Source organism: Canis lupus, chromosome 3 (assembly GCF_011100685.1).
Source record: "Canis lupus familiaris isolate Mischka breed German Shepherd chromosome 3, alternate assembly UU_Cfam_GSD_1.0, whole genome shotgun sequence".
In the NCBI taxonomy this organism is placed as follows: Eukaryota; Metazoa; Chordata; class Mammalia; order Carnivora; family Canidae; genus Canis; species Canis lupus.
The window spans coordinates 24806844-24823502 of NC_049224.1; the positions used below are offsets into that span (position 1 = coordinate 24806844).

At 37.8% G+C, this 16659-nt stretch overlaps 1 non-coding gene across 1 annotated transcript; it reads right to left on the bottom strand.

Annotated features, from left to right (window-relative positions):
- Positions 1-1394: 1394 nt before the first annotated feature.
- Positions 1395-1500, bottom strand: LOC119871401. Its single transcript, XR_005357498.1, has one exon. It is a non-coding gene; the product is annotated as a U6 spliceosomal RNA (small nuclear RNA).
- Positions 1501-16659: the final 15159 nt, after the last annotated feature.

Genomic DNA, 16659 nt, shown 5'->3' on the forward strand with positions numbered 1-16659 from the left:
ACGACTGTTAGGAAATGACTTAGAAAAGCAGTTAATCCATTTACCCTCTCTCTTCACATGCAGCTGTTTCTCAATCTTGCAGTTTAATCCAGAGATCAAGGATTGCAGATGTTTCTGGATTTCAGAGAGGATAGGCACTAAAAGGAACAGCAGCACTTCTATGAATATCCAGACATTCTGCAAGTCCTGCCTCTGCTTTCAAGACTGATACTGAAGAGCGAGTCATGGGTAATGGCTGGGGCAGGACAGGGGACCCCAAAGAGATAATCCCTCTTACTCCTTCCACCTCTGCATCGTCCCTCTGTCCACACACGTTTCTGCTGACAACCTGCTGCTTGTGACACTTGGACTTTGAAGACTAAAGCTGAAGGATTCCATTGGGCTTTCCAGAATAGATCCTACTAGCCTTCATGTCCCACGAGAAATTGCCTTTCAGCAACAATATCTCTTGCTGAAGATCGAGATACTGTATTGTACTGGGAAAAGCACTGGATTAAGAGTCAAAAATCCTACGGATTAGTCTCAAAGTTTTTATTGCTAGCTAATCCCTGAGCTACTTTTTAAGTGTAGACTGGTAACAGAAATTTTGAATGCTGCGCATGTCACTTATGGATCCCGGAAGGAGACACTAAAAACTCCCTATCCTCCAGTTTTTAAAATATTAATGAAAGAGACTATAATTAAATTATTTATTTGACACTATTTGGTCCACTCTTACAGGCCTAATTACCTCATCAATTTCTCTCCTCAGCTTTGCTTGCTGGGCTGCTTTTCGCCGACTCTGACAAGGCAACCTGATCTTATGCCTGGGCCTGGAGAATTCAGCCACAGGGCCAGGGGAACCTCCTGCTTTCATTCATGTCATGTGTTACAAATTAAACTATTGTAAAGTACAGAAGGTGAAATTCATGTTCTATTATAATTAAGAGAAAAAATAAAATCTAATAAAAATATTTTGACGATTACTGTTTGACGATTACTGTGCTAATATTGCATTTCTCTAATGCTGGCCATTAGTACTCCCCCCAAAGTTAGGAAATAGTTTTTGTTACTTATTAGATAAAGAACTTAACTTCAGATCACAAATGTGATATAATGTTAAATCATCATATTTTGACTTCTCTATCTCCCCTTTAAGCCCTCAGATGGCAGTCCCATCCCAGCATATCCCAACCACAGTCTGAGGACTGATGGATATGAAACATCATAGAAGATTTTAAAATCACTTGAGAATATTCTTCTGTGATAGTAAAGAGCAAAAAAAATGAAAAACTGTTTTTGTAAAATAAAAATCAATAAACACAAGTGACAGGTAGAAATTAAGACTACATTTTTTCTAAGTTTGCTTGATAAAAATGTAATGATCAGTAAGACTTCTATTCCTTTCTTTTTTAAAAAAAGTAGAATGCTTTACGAATTTACATTCATCCTTGCACAGGGACCATGCTAATCTTTTCTGTATTGTTCTAATTTTAGTATATGTGCTGCCGAAATGGGTACAGTGGGACCTTTATTTCAACTCAGTGTCGAGCAGAGAACGAGCTATCAGTAAATACATTTTTAATGGATAAAAATGATTGATGTACTTACTGTTCTTAAATATGTGCTCATCAACCTTACAATACACGAGTAAGCAAATTTCCTCCTCTTGATTTTATTTTTGTTCACAAGATGTTATAGGTAAACTGATCTTTTAAGAAAAATGAAATCTGAATCACAAGATAAATAATGGAAAGAGAAGAACTGAGTCCATTTCCAAGCTCCAAGCGAAAGAGCTGTTAGGTTAGGGAAGGGTGAGGTGTTCAAAGGCAGACGTCTTCCTTCTTTTGCCCTTTACTTCCTCTCTTTCCTCCTCTTTCCTGGGTGACTAGCCTAAAAATTGAGGAAATTTCTACGTGCAAAAGATGTCAATCATTTCTGGATCAACATATCTGTAAAACTGCACCCTGAGCAGATCTAAGCTTTGCTAAATTAGTCCACACATCAGCCATTAAATACTGGCCACAAACTTACAGCCAAGTATGAAATGGAGGCTGGTAGAAACAATTTAGGTGAAAGTAAGTCAAGGGCTTTTGCCCTAGTAGACAGACAGAGGAGCGGGGGTAAGAGTGGGGTGTGCGGGGGTGAGTAGATTTGAAGCACCCCTTGTCTAGGATTGTGGAAACAGGGAAGACATTCATGCTTAGGGGGAATTTCTCTTGGCATCTGGCCATGGTTATTTTGGGTCCAATCATGCTAGACTTTTCAATCAGAGTGAGAAACTTCCCTGTAGAATTGAATATCTGTAAAGCAATCACAGCTACTTGTCTGGTGGATATACACTAGAGGAAGACAGGCCAATCTCCTTCAAGAATCTAACAAAGACTTCTGTCACCTTTCTTCCTTCACAGTTTGACTTTGCAGGTTTCTACCTGTCTACACGTATAATAATGCAGAGGCAAATAGCTCAAGTTCTTAAAAAAAAGGAACAAAATAACTTGGGTGCAATGCTAACTTTATTTGAATATTTATTCTCAACCAAATAACTCCCTTTCTTCCAAGTAAAATAGTTGACAGCAAAGAAAGTCTTCCAGTTCCAACATGCTTACCTGTTCACTTTTGTATTAGAGCCTGAGGTTTGCCCTGACACAATGAACAAACACAGGGTTTCAAAGAATAAGAGATAATATATTCTTGGAAAAGACAGGTAAGAAAATTGCTATTTATATTAAAAGGGCAGGTTGAGGTTATGTATATCTTTTAGGTTTGGGAGAGGCACATCAATCCAATATGCAGAAGAAACATTATTCTCTAGAATTATTAATTTCACAAAGCAAATGAAAAAATCATCATTTCAAAGATTGGAATTTTGGTAATCAAAAGTTCTTTACCTAAGTAATGAGTTTTCCAGAAAGAAAGAAAGAAAGAAAGAAAGAAAGAAAGAAAGAAAGAAAGAAAGAAAGAAAGAAAAAGAAATTAACCTAATAATGACATCCATACTTTTTGGTTCATTTACATGTTTAATGTGAAGAATTACCATTTATTTAACTCTAGTGGGACTCAGGTACTATAGAGACCTTTACATTGCTGATTTTCTCTACTCCGTTTCCTCTTAAAGGATTTATCAGGAGACACTGGCTTGTTAATTAATCACCCTCTTTCTCCTTTATCCTTAGAGTGGGATTGGCAAAGGAAGGTCTGGTACGGACCGCTCTTGAATAATCTGCACAATTTATTACAAAGCAGATTCCTGGGCCTTAGTTTAGATCTCCTGATTCAGACTTTCTGGGTTTGAGATCCAGTATTTTGTATTTTTAATAAATTCACCAGGTGATGCACACTAGAATTTCAGAATTCTTTTATAGTGGGGAAAACTTATCTTCCAGGGAGGGACAGCTTTAACTTAAAAGTGGAGAGTAGGAAGGGAACTCAGAGCTTTCCAGCCAAAGGTACACAGTCATGCTTTGGGTAGAATCGCAAACTTACACATATTGCATATTTCTAATAGTATTTCAAGGGAATTTATCATACTTATAATATACCAGCAGCATTAATTAAACTGGGATAATATTCAGATATATGCTTAATATAGAAGTATATACTTTTCTTTTTTTAAAAAAGATTTTATTTATTCAGTCATAAAAGACAGAGAGAGAGAGAGAGGCAGAGACACAGGCAGAGGGAGAAGCAGGCTCCATGCAGGGATCCGGATTTGGGACTGGATCCCAGGTCTCCAGGATCATGCCCTGGGCCGAAGGCAGGCTCTAAACTGCTGAGCTACCCAGGGATCCCCCCTATACTTTTCTTTATGAGAAGTTTAAAAGTGGCATAATACTTCATTGCATGAGTAGCCACAGGGACCTGCATTCCTGTAAACAGGCACCATGGGAGACTTTTCTGTCCCATTGTGCTATGGAAACACAGAATGAGAAATGACCTAATCCCAAAACCATTAAACACACAGTTAGTGATAAGTGACCGTTAACAGAATGTGATCATAACACTTCAGGAGCTTGATATGGCACCTCTAAACTTTGGTTAATGGCTTAATATGCAATCAAGTGTCTTTCAAAAATGTCTACCAACGCAAGAAACATGAAACAGGTCATACAAAGAGACAAGTATCAGCACTGAGATAGATTACAACCTGCTCCTCTGTGCTCACAGCCAGAGTTATCATTCTCACCCCAGTTCTGTGTTATAATCACTCATCGAGCTTTTATTTTTATAATCACTCACATCACATCTATAAGCCTCACCCAGGAACTTCCCATTTAATTAAACTGTGGTGGAAAACCATGAGAACTGGAAAGGAATATCTTCAGTCCAGGAAAACTGAAGAGAACAGGAAGGGACCCATTATCAGAGTAGAGATTTTAACATCTTCCTGGAAATGCAAGGATGACTGGAGTTTGTTGATGTGGAAGAGAGTAAGTTGAAGCCTGACATGTGCTTCATGTCAGGAAGCCCATTAGCTCTGCACAGCCCCGAAGATGTGTGGCCCTTAGAATCACAGGGACAGTGGACAGTAGGAGTTAAACAGGGATCATGGGATGGAAGATTCACTGAAGTACAAAATATAGACTACCTGGCCACTGCCTTCCCTTCCCCCAAACACAGGGCTCCTGGTTGCCAAATTAACATGTGAAAAAAGGAAAAGGATCTTTTCTTGTGGTATTAAATGAGTGATCTAAGAAGCACCAGGACAGCTAGGAAGGGCACTGGAGCAAGTGACTCTGTTCTGTCACTTTACAGTCCCTTAGTGTGAGAGCTGGCTCCCTAACCCCTCACCCTACAGTGCAGCTGGCTAATCAACAAGCCCACCTACCCTCCGAAAGCTCACAGAATGATACTTCTGTAGCCTGTGTTTAAATACACGTGAAAAACAAGGGGCCCCAATCATGAGGAAACTCTATGACAACACAAAAAGAAAACTCAAAGTAAAGAGAGAAAAAAGTGATCCTGAAGAATTTAGAAAAAAATCTTTCTAATTAATATTAGAGAGAATAAAGAAGATTCCGCATCCTTAAAACAAAAACAAGATGCAATGAGAAAAGAAAAATTAGAGAACAAAAAGAGCTCTAGATACTTAAAAAAATATGCTTTATGAAATTAAAAAAGAAAGGGAAGAAATCACAAGAGTTGAAAGAGACTGTTGAGAAGTAAATCTCCTAGAATAAAAATTGGAGAGTTAAATTTTTTTAAAAGTGAGAGAAAAGTTGTAAGACATACATAATAATTCAGAAGTTCAACATTCTATTCATAGAAATTTTAGAAATGGACCAAAGAAGACAGAGGGGGAGGAAATAAAAAGAGAGAGAAAAAGAAAGAGAGAGAGAGATTTCCTAGAATGGAAGACAAAAGTCTTCAGACCAAAAAGACCAGTGTATCCCCAGCACATGAAGTATTAGAGTCCACTCTAATTTTCATGCCATTTCAGAATGCCATGGAGAAAGATTATCCAAGGAAGTTTCCAAGGAGAAGAAACAGGACATCAACAAAATAACAAGTGTAGTTTGGCATTGGACATCCAATTAATTCTGAATGCTAGAAGGTATTAGAACAATGCCTTCAAAGCTTTGAGTGGGAATCATTTATAACTTGGAATCCTAAAAGCAGTCAAAACAACTGTCCAAAGAAGGACACATTTTTAAAACCTTCAAAAATTTAAGTTCCCTGAAAGGTACTTTCTGTCCACAATTTCTTAGGATATTATTTGAGGATACATTATAGCACAATAAGACAGTAAATTAGGGATGAAAATGTGAAATCTAGCAAACAGATGATCCAGTCCAGGACAGAACTGCGCAGTGACCCATTCTAGAGAGAAATTAGAACAACTTCGTGAGGACCATGAAAGGTTTGAGAAAAGGTATCAAATTAAAAAGGAGATTTGAATACTACTCTGGAGATACTAAAAGATTTTAGGAGATAGAAAAGGCAGGTAATGTAAGAAAAAAAAGAAAAGCAAATAGAAAACAAACCAGATAAGAAACTAAGTTGTAATCATAATACACTACACGACACTACAATGGATACTATTTATATTGTGATTAGAATATAAATAATGGTTAATGACTTTTGACTTTAAGAGACAACCTAAAGACATAGTCAATTTTTAAGAAGATAGACTCTAAGATTCTTACTGGCTGCATGAATCCAGAAATTTTCTTAATTTCTATGTTACTCAATTTCATTTCTGTAAGATAGAAATGTTATCTATTTTATCATCTTTTTGTGAGGCTTAAGTTACTTTACACAAAGTACATGTAATAGTGCTTGATACACAGTAAGTCCTCAGTAGGAGTTAAACAACAAACAACATAGAAAAACTACATGAATTTATTGACACAGAACAAAAATAAAATGTTGTGAAATTTGACAATATAAATGTTAAATATAGACAGCCAAATGACTGAATGTAAGGAAGAATAGTGAAGTGGAATCAAGAGATACCGTTTATAATTGCTAGAAACAAAAATAAATAATAAGGACAATTAAGACAAAAAAGCAAAATTTAAAAAAAAAGCAAAACTTAGCAAGACAATTGTGTGAGTTAAATCATAATCCATCATAACAGGAAACCATAATTATATGACTAGAATTAACAAGTCAAAAGCTAGCATGTAAGCTTATAATATATAGAGAGAGGTGGAAACAACAGAAGAACCAAAAGAAATAAAACTGCTTTCTTTAGGAAGGACAGGACGCCTGGGTGACTCAGAGGTTGAGCATCTGCCTTCAGCTCAGAGTGTGATGCTGGGATCCTTGCATGGAGCCTCCTTCTCCCTTTGCCTCTGTCTCTGCCTCTCTCTCTGTGTGTGTCTCTCATGAATAAATAAATAAATTAAATCTCAAAAAAAATTTAAAAAAAGGAAAATCATAGGGAAAGAATACCAATTTCTAGACAAAGTTTGATCTTTTAAAAATAATCTAGTAATTGGCCATAAGAGACAATGTTTATTCTTACTAATGAAGTTAAGCAAAAATCACCGTGCACCTAAATGAACAAGTGACACTTAATGTCACTCATTCATTTACTTCTCCACCCCTTGAAATCATAAAGCACAGTTTGGGGAAGGTGTTCAACCACTGACTTCAAGCTCTTTGGGGCAGCTCTTACTGTCCAATCTGCTCTTCACCTTTCTGTCCTCTCTTTTCTTCCGGGCCTCTCTATGATGATTTCTTCACCATTAGATTTCCTTTCCTGTGTTCCCAAAGGATGAGCACCTTTGTAGTCAGTCCTAGAAACCCAATCTTTATCCTGAATCTCCGCTCAAAAGCCTCTAGAGACAGATTTTGTTGACACCTTCTTTTATCAAGAGAACGTGTAATACATAAATAGCAATGCTTGCTTTGGTGAATTCCATCAATGCTTCTTAATCTGAACCTCATAGAGCATGCATTTTTTTCGGCTGTTCAATTTCTTTAATCATCTAAGACCTTAAATTTATACTCTTATTCAGTTGTTTGTCTAAGATAGAGGTATTAATAATGAAAACACTTCTATCTGCCAAAGCTGACAGATTTTTTTCTCAGAAACTGAAAGAAAACTGCCCTGGCAGCCTTAGTTAGATGCCTAGGAACCATATTCTTCATACACACATACACACATATTTTAAGAGGTTGACTAAGTGTTGCCTGTGAAAATCCCACCCTTCTAAATAGTGCAGGAAGGTTCCTATGAAATCTCCAGATTTAATGAAAGGTAAGAATATAAAATAATAGGTACTATTATTGTAAGTAATGTCATCAGTGGCTTTTGGCTCTGACCTAACTTTAGAGTAACATTAGGTCTCCTCCCAAAGAGCGAAGACCTTTCTTTTTCTTCTATCACATATGATTTAGCTGATGTTCATGCTTAGAGGATACTCATGACTTCAGTAGAAGACTTTGAAGGAGTATGACCACTAGGTTCAAGGCTGGTAGTTCTTATGCTAGGGATCCAGCTCCTATGGGGTCAGGGGCAGAAAAATTAGGTTGAAGGGAACAGTCACAGGGACTGTCACTAGCACCTTCAGAATGGAAGAGCAAAGAAAGCAATGTGGTTGAAGCTCAGCAGGGGAGGCAGTTCCAGAAAGTGAGGTCAGAGAGGTCAATGAGACAGTGAAGTAGAGGATAGATTTCATAAGGCCTGGGAGGCTTTCAAGGGCCTTTACTTTTTTTTTTTTTTAAGATTTTATTTATTTATTCATGAGAGACACACAGAGAGAGGCAGAGACACAGGCAGAGGGAGAAGCAGGCCTCCCACAAGGAGCCTGATGCGGGACTTGATCCCAGGACCGCAGGATCATGCTCTGAGCCAAAGCAGACACTCAACCGCTGAGCCACCCAGGCATCCCAAGGGCCTTTACTTTGGGTGAAATGGAAAAATATTGGAAAGTTTAAGCAAAAGAATATCAGGCTTTTACAGTATCACGTTGGTTATTCTTTTGAGCATAGACTATTTTGAGAAAGAATAAAACAGGAAGGTCAAAGTAAGGCTACTGCAATTAACCAGGCTGTAGATTATGCTTGGTTGAGTCAGGAAGGTGGTAATGAAGGAAATGAGACTTGATTGGGTTCTAAATGTATTTTCAAGATAAAACTAATAAGATATGCTGATCATTTGAATGTTGGGATATAAGAGAAAGGAGTCAAGAGTGATTCCAAGATCATGGCTTGAGCACCTGGAAAGATGCAATTGCCATTTACTGAGATGCACATGTCTTTAGATAGACCAGATTGGTAAAGGGAGATCAAAAGCTCAATGTCAGAAATATCAAACTTGAGAAATCTGTTACAAATACAAATGGAAAGTTGATATGAGTGACCAAGAAATAAACTTCTAACTTTTTAAAATTTATGGCAAAAATGACTTCACACAAACGAAGTATCCTAAGATAAATTTATAGTTTGATAATCTTGGATCTGTCATATAAAAATGCTATGGAAGATCCATTTTTTTAGTTATTTCTATTGAATAACAATTGTGAACATTCCTAAAAGATTCCCCCCAAAAAGCATTAATAGTGAAGCTTGAAGATAAAAATCTTTTACCCTTGTTCCCAAAATTGACACCAATGAGCCTCAAATGCCTGAGGGCCTTTACTATCAGATCATCCATTGTTATAATAAAGCATGTCATGTCAAATTCAGCAGGCATTTTCACAAAGCATATTTTACACTTGACTTGCCCCTAAGCATTTAGATATTTATTTCTCCCTGAAGCCACCTGTACAGTTAGATTAGATAATTCTTAAGAGTTTGATTTTAGTCAGGTGTGCTGACGAGCACAAACAATAAATCGTTGGGAAATATCCAGATTTCAGCTGCCCTTTGTGCGAGTTGAATAAAAAACAACAACAAAAAAATAGTAATAATAAGTAAATAAAAGGTAATTTAATTTATTCATTGATCTCTTTATTGAAACTTTTGTAGCCAGCTTATGTAATTCAAAGTTGCCCTTATTAATTATCTCTCTAATCTAGGGCAAATCCGTAGTGGAGACAACATAGATGAAGTATTGCCAAATTGCCCTCTGGTGAGAAACGTTCCTCTGTCTATCAAGACAGGCTCTCTTTGCCCGTATGCATTAAAAGATAGATGCTGGAAAAAGGAAAACAAGAGCAGCGTGTAGTGAAACTGGTTCTTTCAATTTTTAGTAGTGTAACAGTCAGAAGAGATTTCTGGGATGTTTTTGAAGTTTTCCTTTATCCAATAGTGGGATGAGCCATGGGCTACACAATGCTTACATAACCTTTAAAGTAAAAAAACTAAACAACAAACAGTAAATCAAATGGCAGTTTTATGAGAGCAGCAGTGTCAGTTTCAGGATGATGCTTCGATTCTACGATTAAAATCAGTTTATTTTCAGCACTCGCTATGTGGAAGATTTGTTTTGCTTTTGGCACATCACACATAATCAAAGGAGTCTGAATGCACTTCTTTTTAAGCCATTTCTAACTTCTTTGTAGATCCAGGATCAACCAATCAACAATCAAGTATGTGAAGGAAAAAGTTCAGCTTTTTGATGTAACTTGGTATAAAAGCTCAACTTTATTGTGTAACTTATCTCATAATACAAAAAAGAATCTCAATTAAGTACGTACAAGTAGGGATGGGGTAACTGGGTGAGGGTATTAAGGAAGGCATACGATGAGATGAGCACTGGGTATTATACTATATGTTGGCAAATTGAATTGAAAAAAAAAAGAAAAAGACAGAAAGAAAAAGAAAAAGAAAGAAAGAAAGAACATACAAGTACATGCTTGAGAGGGGAAAAGTTTAGTTTAGTCCTGGGAATGGATGTGGATCAGCTCACTCACTCAAATATAGGTAAGGGATATCCTTGGAGCCAGACAGCTAAACCACATTTCTCTGATGCTCATGTACTGTTTCCTTTCTGTGAATGCCAAGCATCCTTGCTCCTTCCCTTCTTTGGGACTTCTTCCCTCTCCCCTCTCTTCCTCCCCAATCCTATATGTGGTTCGCATGGAAACCAGCAAGTTCTTATAGCGTGTTACTGTTGATTAGTTCTTTGATTAGTCCAGGGGTGGGGACCTCCCCCGCTAAGCCATTCAAAGCTTTTCCCTAAGTAGTTTTAAACACCAAGGAAAGAAACTCACAGTACCTCTCTGGCACATAGAAACCACAAAAGGGGAAATGGTATCAGCGGTAAATCTGCAATGAGAGAGTGAAGTCAACTCCCTGAGAAGGAGGTGACTCTAGAGTAGGAGAATGAGGGGTGGGGAGAGGGAGAGGAAGGGAGAGAGAGACTGCAAAGTTCAGGTCAAGGTTTCCTGTTGACTTAAGGCCCAGATGCATTCATATCTTTTCTGTTTCTTTAATCCTCTGTTTCCAGGAGACAATAAATCACCTTTCCTATTTTGGTTACCTAACTTAGTTCAAGTTGATTTTCTGTTCGTTGCAACCCAAAACACCAAAACCAGATATTCCCAGCTGTCAAAAACAAAACAAAAAACAAAAACAAAAAACAAACAAACAAAACAAAAAAATAACAATTAAAACTACTAAAATTGATGTATCGCTGTGCACAATTTGGATCCAATAATTATAACTCCATGTGAGATTTCTGAAAGGCAAATTGACTTCAGCTCCCAGGAGTCCCTGACATTTAAGTTTAGAAGTCACAAAATCAGGATGAGCTGAGAGCAATCTAAAAAGTTCACAAAAGTTAGCATTCTCCTGTTGAAGAATGTATAGTAACACACCCATTTAGAGGAAGAGAGGTGAACAACTCAGCTTTAGAGTCTTCTTTCAAAGTAAGTTTCTATTTGGCTCATGGAGAGAATAAATGAACTAAAATTGATATTATTCACAGTTTTGAGCCAAACAGCCTTCCTAGGTTGCTTCTTAAATTAAAAAGAGAATAGGATCTCTTCTGGAAGAGGTAAAGGGTGGGCAGATGAACTAGCCCAGTGTGGAAAAGCTTTAGACATTAGAAGTCCAACCCCCTGTCTGACCCAAGCTGTGCTCTTTTTATATGACTTGACTTAGGAATTGGGCAGGGCTGAAATGGAGAGAAATTTTCTCCAATTATAAATCTGAGGAGAGTTCCTTGGGGGAGTTTACAGATTCTTTATCTGTTTTACAAAGGAAAACAAAAACACACTTCCTTAAACCCTTCAAAATTAAGTAAAAGCAAGGATGGAAGTAGGGAAGCAAATTCTATCTACAAACCACCAAACCCATAATTTTACACTCTACAAGCATCTAAATAAACAAAATCATGCAGTGTAAACACTGTTGATAAAAGACTGCCACACAGTGTTTAATAGCCCTACGGGGAAATAAAAAGACAACATAAATACATTGTTGTTGTTTCTTTTTTTTCACAAAGGACACATTCTCTATAGTTTCAGAAAAATTATTATTTTTAAAGAAACTAAGTGATGTTTCTCTAGTTTTCCATTTAAAGTAAGTATCATAAACAAGACCAGGAATTTAGAGATAAAGATGTTTATGAATACACAGTGTCCATAATTTCCAGTAAAGAACTTAGTGTGAGAAATTTTCTAAAACTTTAAGGTAGGAAATAATCAGCAAATACAGTGTGTACTTACTCAACATCATTCAGAAAGCTGTGTCCAGGAGGAAAAGTTCTCTTTACATTTCTGCATGGTTCTCTTTACATTTCTTCAAGCCCATAAGCATATTTTCATTGTCAGACCATATGGTGACAATTCTGGGTTCAGAAGGATGGTTGCTCAAAAGTAGCATAAGATACTTTCCTGTTAAAGACTAGTATTCTGAAAAAAAAAAAAAGAGAGACTAGTATTCTCTGGCATTTCTAATACCAGTACTCTCAATAGCAGCTCAGAGGACTTGGACCACCTCACTGACTATCTGCCAACTACGGAGCCTCTCTTCCTGAGTCAGACACACTCTTGGTCTCATTAGTGGTGCCTAGGGTCACAGAGTCATTTAGCCAATTTTCTTAAGGGATTTGTGGCATTGGGGTTACTTGGAGCAATAGAAGCTCACATTGCATTGTCAATTCCTCCACCAGAGCTACTACGGGAAGCATAGATTATGGGAGATTAAGAGATTATGGGATGTCCAAGGCCTATTTTATTCCTATACAGAGGGACCAAGAAGTTTGTGGGAAAGAACTCATCACCAAAGAAATGAAAATAATGTAGGGAGCCAGTGAACTGATATTGGAAAGGAGAGAGATTCTGTACACAATTTGTCACCAAGACTGTGCCCTGGCCTAGGACCTATAGATTTATGACTGAGTTGTGGAGATTACAATTTCAATAAAAGAACAAGTAAAAGTAATAAATAAATAAATAAATAAATAAATAAATAAATCAAACTGTTTTCCCTGAGATCTCTCTGAGGTATGAAGGGTGCAAGGCATCAGGCTCATGGACACCAGGAGTGGCAGTGATGTCAGTGACAGACAGCATCACTGGCGCTGAAAGCAGCCACAGTAGGAAAGTAGACTTTGCTGCAGCTGCTGCTGGATGCCGTGCCCTGGATGTTGAGCATAGTTACACATGGTGACATCCTTTTCTGCTGTCAGGGGACGTTTCAGTCTGGTAGGCAGTGTCAGCAGCAGAAACAGCTGCAGTGGTGTTTCTGGCGGGAGGCACAGCTGCCTCCCTTGGCATGAGCTGCAGCCAGGGTCTTCATCACAAGCATTCAAGACAAAAGAGAGATAGAATTCAGGCCTGCCATGGCAGTCAAGAGGCTTAGTTCTCAAAGCACATAGCAGAAACCCTCTGGGAAATCCAAGCTCTACTGGTGAAAAATTTGAGGGAGGAAGTAGTTCCTTCTAAGCATAAAAGGATGGGCCTTCACAAATTCTATTCAACCGCTGATGGTGGTGTCTATCCCTAGGCTGGAATGACTTGGGAGGCAAAGGGCACATACGTACCATATTCCCCAGCACCTATACCTTCAGTCACTCCTTCATGTGTTTGAGTGGTAAGGGCCAAGAAATCTTTGCTACCAATATGTGCTACTTTGAGCTGCATTCTGTGACACTCTGTTAGTTCAATGACCAATGTCAAGACCAGAATTTGTGACAATACAAGGGTTGACCTCTTTAGTGAGCATGAATAAAAATCTAAAACTTTCCCATACTAAACAAGCCATTCCACTCCGAAGGCTTGCCATATGCGTGACCGCCCTTCTGAGAAAAGCAGCTGCAGAAGATTCCCTGGGCATAGAGACTCATGCTTTCTGCCAGGTGACCCTGCCCTGGTCACAGTTAACTGGGCCAGGGCCTGTTGCCTGATACAAAGGCTACTACAAAAGCCTTTCAGTAAAGATAGTGACAGGCTGAACTAATCAGATTCTCTTGGTGAGTTTGAATGCCAGATATCCAGAGAGCTTTGGCAGAGTAAAGTGGCATGGGATGAGGGAGACAGAGAAAGAAGGCAATGGGGAGATGCCATGTGCCAAGAGAAAGAAGATGCCCAGAAGCAGAGAGTGTAGCAGCATAGAGAGCTAGTCAGAAGTGGTTAAGTAGTCTCAGAAAAAGTGAACCAAAGATTATTTGAGTCCTACCAGGGGGATACAGGAGAGTAGAAGGCTTTGTATTCTGAAAGCCATTTTAGATCTTGTTCTGGTTCCTTGAGGCCCGAATGAGCAGCTCCTATTTGTAAGCAGTGAAATAATTTATTAGCTGAATATAAATAACTAAAACAATGGTAAAGTCAAGAGAGAAATAAAAGTATTTCAAAAGCAGATTATTTAACATGCAAATGCATTTTCAGGAAATGCACACTTTTTTTTGTTTGTTTGTTTTCCAGCTTTGCTTATGCTGCAAAATATTCACAGGTAAGATAGATGGCCCACACTTCAAAATACGTCATATATGCCGATAGAAAACTCTGTTGTTATTTTTTCTGTCATTCTTATTTCATCCTTCTATTTTACTCCATCATGAATTTCTGTTCCCATAACCTGAAAGAGCTGAAAGTTTCCTATTTCACCAGGTATCTTTAGGAGAAAATCCCACAACTGGAGGAATTTGAGTGCATCTCTGATCATAGCAAACTAAAAGAATATAAGGTAAAGGAGGAGAGGAAAGGGAATGGGTGATAAGTTTGGTTTGTCACCAAGAAACTGTGTGTATAAATGTATTTAAACACATTCTCTGAAATAATGAAGAGTAATCTGCATGAAAAACAAATTAGTCTTCAATAGCCCACCTCCCTGTTAGTAATAAAGTAAAGTTGCTTCTTCTTTCTCACATCTACTGGCTATTCTTTCCCCTCACGACAGTTTGTACCATACGATTCCTATTAGGAGAGCAGCAGTCAACTTATGATCCAATAACACTTCACCTTCATGAGGTGCTGATAGATCAGGACAGCATGCTCACGCCTTTCAGATATTCCTCTGGGAAAAACACAGTGTAAAAATAGAATGAACCACCAACTGTGTTCACAAATTCTAATTTACAATGAGGACAAATGTTAGACACTAAAGGTCAAAATACTTTCAGGTGATTCTTGCTGAAGCAAAACGCCTGTAGCATTAATAGAGTTGCATTTAAAGATCACGCCTTTCAATATTGTCATTTTGCTTTGCTGCCAAACATATTGTTTCTGTAAAGCCAGAGTTTAATTCAGTTCTTGACTGAAAGATCCTATAGTGAAGAATAAACATGTAAAACTCATCAGTAAAATCCTAAGGAGGGGGATTAAAAGAGTAATTAGTGGGCCTCTGACCTGGTAGATGCACGACTGTATGATAAAGCTACCACAATGTGTTTTGGTGAAGACCTTCAATCTGAGACATTTTTGCATAACCACACTGAAATTAAACTACAAAAGTGTAAAATAAATTTTGGTTACCAAGGAATGTGTACCAAACTATTCTTGATTCTTCTTCTATCTCTAACCCTTAAGACAACAATGAAGAATTTTTACTTTATTCAATACTATACCATTGGGATTTTAGAAATTATACATGCATTTATTTTATAGTCATATCCATTCAATAAAATATTTCAAAAGAAATATGTCGTAACTTAGCCTCCAAGAAAATATTTATCCTTTCTCTTCGAACCAAGATTATAAATGTCATATAATCCATATGTATATAATTGAAAGTATTGAGTAAATATTAGCGATTCGTTTGAGGTCTAAATATTCCCTTTTCCCACATCTACTGTCTCATATTATCTACTTTACATCCATTCAAATAGATATAGAATTATGAGGAGGTCTGCAAGGATAGAAGTGTCCTTGATCTTATTTTAGATCTTTTAGATCTTCAAATATTTAGATATTATTTTAGATCTTCAAATAAGTGTCATTAATAAGTCAAATAATTATTAATTGAATGTAAACGAAGAAGACCCCAGTAGAGTCAAGAGAGAAATCAAAATATTGAGAGGTGGGCCATTTAATAATATACAAATGAATTCTCAGGAAATGCGCAGACTTTTTGCTTACTTTGCTATATGACAAAGTATTCATAGGTAGGACAGATTTCCCATTTCAAAATATATACCATGTGCCAATGTAAGACTTTTTGTGTGTGTTATTTTTCTCCTGGGTGATGAGGCAAGGCCATGTCATGGGTGAGAGAAAGGGGGTTGGTTTTTCCCTGCCTAAATGAAATAAATAGTCCTACTCTCTGTAAACCTGGGGAATGGCTACTCGTGGAGCAGAAATGAGTCATGGAGCCTAACGGGTTTCATCAGTGAGTGTGGGAATGTGAGGAGTGAGGCTATAACAATGAGGGTGGTCATGTGTCCCTGTCCTGTCAAGACAGACAAAGAGCAACTGGGGCACCTCACTTCCATATTCTACATGGTGGCAGTTGCCATAGCAAGAAAAATAATGTATTAGGTGAACAGTCTCTGGGTAGCAAGTCAGGGTCAGCCATTGTGGAGTCCTCTGGTCTTAGCGGCTGGGTCTTAGTTTCACAGCACCGGTGGGTGGTGAGAACAGCCAAGAATGAACACAGACCTCATGAGAACCCTGTTCTCTTCCTGGGATGGAGTCAATCATCAACACAGGACATAGAAAAGGGCAATGGTGCCCAGGGATGGCTCAGGAATTAGGTGAGGACATCTATTTCATACCGTACTCACATATGCGTTATACATGTAATGATTGCTTTTTAGGCCATATAGAAGAGTCCTCACTTCAAAACAGTCATAGCAATGCAGTCATGTCAAGATAACTGCTATAAAAGCATAATAGTAACATC